Raw genomic sequence first — 9,331 nt, forward strand, 5'->3', positions numbered from 1 at the left:
AATGTTGTTGGTGTGTAGATAGGATTATGCTCCTTGATTGGGAAGAAAGGAAGTGTATATTGTTGTTGTATGTTGAAAAAAAAATATCGTGTGGGATGTTTTATGGAATATATTGATATTGATAATATTGTTGTTGATGTTGGTATTGTTGTTGTTGTTGTTGGTTACTAGATTGTGATTTCGGGCTAGGCATATAAACAGGGGAGATGCTGCCCGAATTTTGGCAGATTCTAAAGGAGTTTGGTTTAAGGACTTGAGATAGGCATATGACGATAAGTCTAACAGTAGTATAATTTCTCTTAAAAGTAGATTTGCAAGTTCGGGAGAATAAGCGTTAATTCGTAGGAGATCAATCAGGTATGTTAAGGCTCGTCCCTTTCTTTCAAAGGCATGATGCCTATGGTATGATTTCATAAATGTTTCCGTAACCTTCTTGTTTTCAAAAGCTAAAAGTCCATGGTTCTTAAAGCTTCTCATGATGTCGAGGATAAGAATGATTTTATGATGGTGACAACGATAATGATGATTTTGTGTTTTAAGAACTCAAGTTTATGATTTCAAAGCGAATATGAAAATGTGGAGCTACTTCTAGCTTTTCTCAATTTTATTCATTGATGATGACTCTACTTATAAAGGCACCAAAGTGTATGTAAAGCTATCCCTTCTTTCTTTTTGGCATGAGTTACATAAAACGAACGAACGATGAACATACATGACTCCAATGAATTCTAGTTCTCAGTGGTACTTGACATGACAGTTGTCTTGATTATCAAGTGTTGGTTCATTCTAATTATTCTATCGAGTCTCAAATGATGATCCAGTTTGTACATGACTGCTTCTAATATTCTATTCGTGAACATTGTTATGGCCTCACTTCACCGAGCCCCTCACTAGAGGGCTGGGTACGTATTCATGCATATTGTTAATATATCACTTCACCGAGTCCCTCACTAGAGGGCCGAGTACGTATTCGTGCATATTGTTAATGTATCACTTCACCGAGTCCCTCACGAGAGGGTCGGGTACGTATTTGTGCATATTGTTAATGTATCACTTCACCGAATCCCTCACTAGAGGGCCCGGTACGTATTTGTGCCTATTGTTAATGTATCACTTCACCGAGTCCCTCACTAGAGGGCCGAGTACGTATTCGTGCACAGTTTCATTGCATTGTTCACCGAGTCTCTCACTAGAGGGTCGGGTATGTATATTATATATTTTACCGAGTCCCATAATGGGCCGGGTACGTTATATATTTTATCGAGTCCCACAATGGGCCGGGTACGCTATATATTTTATCGTGTCCCATAATGGGCCGGGTACGCTATATATTTCACCGAGTCCTATAATGGGCCGGGTACGGTATATATTTCACCGAGTCCTATAATGGGCCGGGTACGGTATATATGTATATGACTTCATTCACAGAGTCCCATAATGGGTCGGTTACGGTATATTATATATATGCATGACTCTCATCTCATAAGGCACAGATGCATTGGTATCTTGGATTATCATACTCGTCTCCGGTCATCTTTTTACTCAGTCATGATCTTCTTTATTGTACTTCATGCTTTACATACTCAGTACATTTTTCGTGCTGACCCCCTTTCTTCGGGGACTGCGTTTCATGCCCGCAGGTACAAATACCAATTTGGTGATCCTCCAGCTTAGGACCGCTACTCAGCTGCTTGGATAGCTCCATTGTTCCGGAGTGTGAGTCATTTTGGTACAGATCCTTTTGACATAGACGTTGTTATACTCTTAGAGGTCTGTAGATATATGTGAGTTGTGTATATGGTTTGGTCAGCTATACAGATGTAGATCGTTTTCGATATTCCCACGTACAGTGGTAGTCTTGTCGACTTGCATATTTTGTTATGTACGGTTAACTGTGACTTCTCAGGAGACAGGTTCATTCTGATATATGGTATTATGAATCTGACATGCTTTTTGCTGTTTTCACATTGTCCTTAGTATCAGTCTGACTATATCTAACAGGTTTGTATACGAGTGTCCGAATCGGGCACTAGTCATGGCCCATCAGTTTGGGTCGTGAAATCCCCCCTCCCCCCCAAAAAAATTCATAATCCCACATTGAAAATTAGGGTTTTATTCACACACAAGTCTTGTTTACAGCACAAAGACTTGATTTCTTAGGGATTTAGCATTAATTTGCTGAAACCTTTACCTAATCAAGTCATTTTAGTCTAAATTTTCTTTCTTGTTTGCGGCTGAGCATTGGAGTGAAGGAATGAAGGTTTTCCAAGTCCATTCTCGATCAAAATGCTGCACAAAGAAGAGGTAAATTTTTTCCTTTCATTTATTTTAGTATTTTTTATTTAGTTTAATTTATGTTTATATGTTAACTAATATATTTGATAATTTTCGTTAGCGTAGTTTTAGCTTAGTTTAGTTTATCTTAGTTAATCTAGTATAGTATCAATCAGTCATGTAATCATGTAGATAACTTAGGAATCCTACGTTAATCTATTCATTAACCTGCTATATGTACGGTGTGGCCTTAAGTTAGTTAAGTATTTATAGAACACATGTTATTTAATATTTATCCATGCTTATAAATCTTGATTGGTCTGAATAAGATCTGAATCTTGTATTGTTGTGCACCTATTGGTTCATTAATAGGATTAAGGGCTACTATAGCTGGTTATGTCTATGTTTATACATGTAGACACATGAAATGAGTCTGTTTAACTTATTTTATAAATAGCACGTGTTCATTAGTGGAGTTGGAATTAATAAAGGCTTAACTTGAACTAAAAAAAAAAAAATTGGCTATGTGTTTTGATGCTGTAAGTCTGCCTAGATCAGTCATGCGTATCCAGTGTTTGTTTTTAGATGATTCCAGCCTGATATAATTTCAACATAGTCTTTGATGCTTTCTTAAACTCTGTACTCAGTCATGTGATAATCAATGTAGCCTTTTAGCATCTCTTGTGTTCTATATTTGAGTATATGTATGGATTGTCAACGATAGTATATGTGTCTGAATAAGCACGTATGCTTGTTTGAGATCCTTTGCTGATTGTTTTGACCAAATAGCTAGTCTACATGTCTGTTGTTGCCTTTTCCCTGCCCTTATTCATCTTGCCTTTCTTTTTGGTAAGATTGTTTGTTGCCCTATTTCCCCTGTAGGATCCTCTACTGGGACGGTTCTCTAAATTTTGGTTGTTTTGAAATGGAATGTTTGTATCATGGTCTAAGTTAGTAGTTACTGGTTGAGGAACTGAAAATGACACCTAAACCTTTGCTAGTTCATTATAGGGGAACCATATCTAACTTGTCCTTCATTTTCATGTTGCAACTATTATTAAGGCAAAATCACCTAGCTTAAGTACTCACCTGTTTTAAAACAAAACATCTGAAAGAGTTATAGCGTAGGATTATGCATGAAGAATTTGTCTTTTCTTTTTTTTAGGGGGGCTAGAAGGATATGCTAACTATGTATTTGTTCATGATATGATGGTTGAAGAAGTAAGGCTAACAAACAACTGGTTGAAAAACAACAAAGGTTTTTCAGGAATGATCAGTTTTCTCACTTTAGAGTAAATTTGACCAGTAAGCTCATTTAGGTAAGGAAAGAGATGGTACTTGATCTTGTAAGTAAAAAGGGCTTCAAAATAGTTGTCACTTGATTTCTGGTAACATAAGAAGTGATTTACCTAGGGCTAAGGAGGGTTTAGGAATGGCTTTATGCTACACCTCATAAAATTATTGCGTCGTTTGGGTCGTAAGTAAACTAACATAAGCTCAGGAGGGTAAATTTGACCAGTAAGCTCATTTAGGTTAGGAAAGAGATGGTACTTGATCTTGTAAGTAAAAAGGGGTTCAAAATGGTTGCCACTTGATTTCTGGAAACATAAGAAGTGATTTACCTAGGGCTAAGGAGGGTTTAGGAAAAGTTTTGTGCTACACCTCGAAAAATTGTTGCGTCGTTTGGATCGTAAGCAAACTAATGTAAGACCAGGAGGCCACGGAACTCCTATAAGGCTAAGTAAGACTTTCAACAAATGCTAAGCATCTACCATAAGGTCTCGGGGTTAAATGAATCAAAGATGTTATAACCCGCACTTTCGAGGCTAAACTAGGAGTACTTAATATGCTAAGGAGGTTTTGTTTTAAGGTAATTGAACCATATAATATTCTTATGTTAAGCTTTAAAGTCAAGCAAGTTGTAAAATAAAAGTCGGGGAAAAGCATCGCAAGTGACGTTCATAAATTTTGCTGAAATTTGGGTCTAATGTCACTGAATTTTCTCCCAAAGTACTAAGAGTTATGGGGTGTTCCACCCATCAAATTGAAGTTCTATGATGATAGTTTCCAAAGTATTAAACCGTTCATCCATACAACATCAAAATACAGAGATATTCACATTTTCGCGAGACTATGCAGTCAGCCTCGCTGGGACCCACTTAGGCTGTGGCCGACCTTGGCTTGTTTTAAAAATGTTTGGGGGCTTATCTTTCATCATTTTTTGACCAAACTTCACCAAAATACTCTCCTAATGCCTCTGAACAGATTCCTAAAGACTTCAAGGCGAAATCCAAGGGTTCATAACCAAATCCAACACCAAAAGCTAGCTAAAGTAAAGAACACCGCCTCTAGGATGTTGTGAAGTGAACAAGGTGGATGTGAGCTGAATCAAGTTTGGATTTCAGGTTGTCTACTGTGTAAGTTATTAATAACCTCCATTTTGTTGTGCTTAAGCTTAATTCCTTGTTGGTGAGGTTGTTTGAAGCAAGATACGACAAGATAGCATTGAAATAGCCTAAGATATGGCTACTGTTTTGTTGGGCTGTTTTGAGGTGATATATATGATATGTGATGCCTAGAAATTATGGAATATAATATGAATATGTTGTGGCTTCTGCTGTGAAAATCATTCATGTATTAATTAAGTGAACTGAAGAAGAAAACATGTAAAAACTATGAATTGAAAGTGAAGGTTGAAGTGTAGGCGTGTGGAGTGCTTTGAATGTTGGTTTTTTGGATGTTTTGAGTTCTGAATGATACGGTAAGCCTAAGTATAATGTCACAAGTGGTGCAGATATATTTATAAGAGAAGAATTGAATTCAGATTATGTTTTATTATTCGTAAATCAAGCTTGCCGCTCAATATGGTTGTTGAAGCAATCGGAAAGCTTATATTGATTTGTATTGTGTTGTTGGGCTGTTTGATGACCCTTAGTGTGCTAAGGGATGTAGTATAAACTGGGGAGGTGTTGCCCATTTTATCATAGGATATGTGGTTAGTAAAACGTGATGGTTACAACATTTATAATGATGACAGTATCGTTTTACTTATTCTACACACAAGAAAATTGTGTTAAGCGTGGTGGTTGATTGAAGAGGAGATTACAAGGTATGTTAAGGCTATTCCTTTCTCTTGGCATGATCAGAATGAAACAAATGTAACGAAAAATATCCATAATGGTTCTATTCTTATAAAGTACTAGTAGATTATGTTTTATTTTCCATATGACGCTTCTTATGTTATCTTATAATCCATTGATCCTTGAAAGAAGTTATGCTGCTGATGTTAGTTCCATAATGATAACCGGAGGTGCAACAACCTTACATCACTCTGATAGATTTAGATATATATTATACATATACATATACATGTATATATACATATATATATACATATATGTATATGTATATATATATTATGACACCGAGCCACGCTATAGTCGCCTGGGTATGGCACCTATTGTGCACACCGTTACAGTGGGGTATGGCATGATGATGATAGCCCCAAAGAGCGGCTTTAATAATGATGATACAGCCCCACGGTGTGGCTTATATATATGTATGTATATGTTTTAAAAGAAAGCATGCATGTCATACGCCCTCAAAGGCATTCAGATGTACAGGTTGACTCTCTTTTATCTCATGTTACCTTCATGTCTTTATTATGTTGTTCCTCATGCCTAACGTACTCGGTACATTATTCATACTGACATCCTTTCTGTATGGGGACACGCCGCGTTTCATGCCCGCCGGTCTTGAGATACAGATTGACGGACCACTCAGTAGGATACCAGCTCAGCAGACAGTGTTGTTGCACTCCACTTGCTCCGAAGTTGCCTTGTGAGTCAGTATGATTATATGTATGCACATGTATGGGTATGGCGGGGCCCTGTCCCGACTACATTATGTCATGTACTCTAGTAGAGGCCTGTAGACAGTTATGTCCGATCAAATATTGTATGGCCTTGTCGGGTTATGTACTAATGCATAGATATATATGACGGCCCTGTCGGCCCATCCAAAGATGTCCAGCTTGTTATGTAGCTATGTCCTATTAGACTTGTTTTATTTCAGTCTATCATTTCTGTGAGTCAGCAGGTTATCTCATGGCGGCCCTAATGGCCTACCTATGCTTATAATTACGTTATGGATGTATGTCTAGTGGTATTCGACAAGTAAGGCATGTTGCCCATCATGGCCTTCCAGTTTGGGTCATGAAAAAAGTAGTATCAGAGTAGTTCTTTCCTAGGGTTGTCTATGAGCCATGTCTATTAGAGTCTTGTTTATGCGTATGTTGCACGCCACACTTATAAACAGGAGGCTGCAGGGCATATATGGTGGTTACTTTTCTTCTTTATTCTAGATTGTGCTATAGAGTTGAGTCATAGGATATGAAATTCTTAACCCTAACCTTTGCTTATCTTATAGTTGGAAGATGATTTCTTCGGGAAGAACTACAGATGGTCTGAGGACTGAAGTGACTACAGGGGTGGGAGTTAGTTACTCTCTAGAGGAGGGTCCAACAGAGAATATATCCTTCATTGAGACGGGCCCATCTGAGATCACATCTTCTATGGAAACAGACCCATCTGAGATTCGGGATGAGTCAGCACTATAAGTATCGTCTACCTTGATGAGTGTAGAGGATCCAGGAAGAGCGCTGATCTCGCCAGTTTCACCTTTGGTCTCAGCTAGGCAAGAAAGAAGGAGACCAGTGCCTGGAGTTAAACCCCAAGTTTCGTACTATGATAGAGCATTGGAGGGTGCAGGGCCTTCTGAGAGATCAAGGGGTTTGCGGCCTGAGGTCCTAACTAATCGAGACTTGACGTCATCTATGGAAATAAGGTTCGAATGAAGATGGTAGCAAGACCAGAAGGGTCAGTATAGTTGGTACGTTTATAAAGGTTCCGAGTGGCGATGAATAGCCAATTGAGGGACAACAGGGAGAAGAATTTCCCCAGCCCATGTTAGAATGATTTGTACCAAATCAAAGCTCTAGAGTAGGGTCATGGCAAGGTCTGCATCCGTTGGGATTTTCGGACTAGAGCAACTGAGGATTGAAGGTATATTCACCACTTTGATGAAATTTTAGAATTAAAGGAGTGTGATTCTGAAATGTTTTATGTTAAGCGACAACGATAAGTCCTAAAGGCCTAAAGGTTACATCTAGAAAAGGGAAAAGGGTATGTCACGACCCAAACCGTCGTGATGGTACCCACACTAACCCCCCTCCCCCCCCCCCCCCCCCCCCCCAAGTGGGAAAACCATCCCTTAACCAATTATTCAATTCAGTTATACAAGTATAAGTCCATAACAAGAATAAAATCATAAAAATATCTAGTCATTCCATAAATAAATTAAGGATGTGGAATTCTAACTTTTACAACCTCAAAATCCGAAAGTCATTATACAAGGACTCTAAAACATAAAGTTGTCTAAGAAGTAAATGTCTGATCTGAAGTAGACATCAAGATAGGAAAGATCTTCAAGCATCATGGCAGAGATGGGAGCTCACCCTCTGAACTGGGCAAGTTATAGCCCCAAGCTAGATGTGAGATGCCTCAAAAGTCTACGCGCATCGGCTGTACTAAAAGGATGCAATAAACAAGATAGTAGGTACAAACACTATGTACCGGTAGATATCATAGGTGACTAAGATTAGTATCATGCATACATTCATAAAATCAACAAAATACGTAGATAGGCTCAACACCACAACATCACAACAGGTATCAAAGTCAAACATCAGTAAATTAACAATGCATCACAAGATTAAGATAAGTCCCATGTAATGCAACGTAACTAATAATAATATCTCAATTGTACACACATGCCAACGGCTATTTTTGCTCATTAGTCATGGCCTGCAGGGGACCCACGGTGTCCATGTACCACACGCTCCGAAACTAACCTCAGATCACGAGCCCATAACTAGGCCACATCCTCAGCCCCTGTCAAATGTGCCTTCATATATATATGTTTCTGTATCTCATCACAGTATGCATCTCAACGTATTCCAGTCCAACAGCCAATATGGAATAAGATCAGTCAATAATTCAATGTCAATAAATACAAGCACCATGCTACAAGTCATAAAAGAACTCAGATAATCAACTCAACATAGCATAAACATATAATCATCTCAATCAGCAAGAAGAGTGTATATTGACTCATTCCTTCTCATAACACAACAATTTCACCTCAGGTTTCGGTATATAAAGTAATGGCGAGAAGCCCACATAATCAGGAATCATACCAACCAAAGTAATGTCCAACCAGACATCATGTCTAAAGACCTTTGCATGTTTTCTCCCATCAATTCTACTACACATACAATCAACTAATCAAAGTCTAACTCAAGTAAACCATAACCTACCTCAGATGCAGAACTAGAACAATGAAAACTACTTCGCAAGAGCTTTCCCCTTTCGTAATGCTTCAGAACGCTCAAAGCCTAGCAATACAACGCTAAGTAAGAAATAGGCCTTCTAATCAAACAAGAACAACATTTGGGGAAGAAGACCCAATTACTTCCACCCCTTTCAAAATAGATTTTAGGCCCAAGTTCCCATTTTTAATGGAACCCTAAGTCTCAATATAGAATTTTCACCATACGTAATCAAATTCCCTTTCTAGAAAGTGATATCTACACTCCTAGGTGATTAAACAACAATAAAATCCACAACCCACCAATTACTCAAGGGTTTAATAATTCTAGGGTTCTAGTCTTTTAATTCGCCATTAGAGAACCCTTAACTAGTATATGAACTTAAAGATGTCAATGGAATAAACAAAGGAAAAGGTTAAGACTTACCCTCAAAGAAGAATCCACCAAGACTCTAGGAAATTTTTCTCTCACTTTCTTGGGAACAATTTTTGGAGTTATGTGGGTAATGCCACGAAGTCAACAATATAAAAGTGGGTTTCTATCTCCCGTCAACCGCTGTAGCAATCACACGTCTCGCTGCAGCAGTCTCGCTGTAGCAGAATATACCACCGCTACGGCGGACCTCATTCTCCCCGATCAAAAAGCGATCAAAACCGCGCCCGGGGCCGT

The 9,331-nt window shown here is 38.4% G+C and overlaps 1 long non-coding RNA gene across 1 annotated transcript in view; it reads left to right on the forward strand.

Moving 5' to 3' along the window:
* The first annotated feature begins 2,310 nt into the window (after nucleotides 1-2,310).
* Nucleotides 2,311-9,331, forward strand: part of LOC132039790 (uncharacterized) — a 27,738-nt gene continuing 20,717 nt past the window's right edge. Inside the window, exon 1 of the long non-coding RNA XR_009410481.1 lies at nucleotides 2,311-5,383. This is a non-coding gene — a long non-coding RNA (uncharacterized LOC132039790). The remainder of the gene's footprint in view (nucleotides 5,384-9,331) is intronic.

The sequence above is a fragment of the Lycium ferocissimum genome, chromosome 12, assembly GCF_029784015.1.
Source record: "Lycium ferocissimum isolate CSIRO_LF1 chromosome 12, AGI_CSIRO_Lferr_CH_V1, whole genome shotgun sequence".
NCBI lineage: Eukaryota > Viridiplantae > Streptophyta > Magnoliopsida > Solanales > Solanaceae > Lycium > Lycium ferocissimum.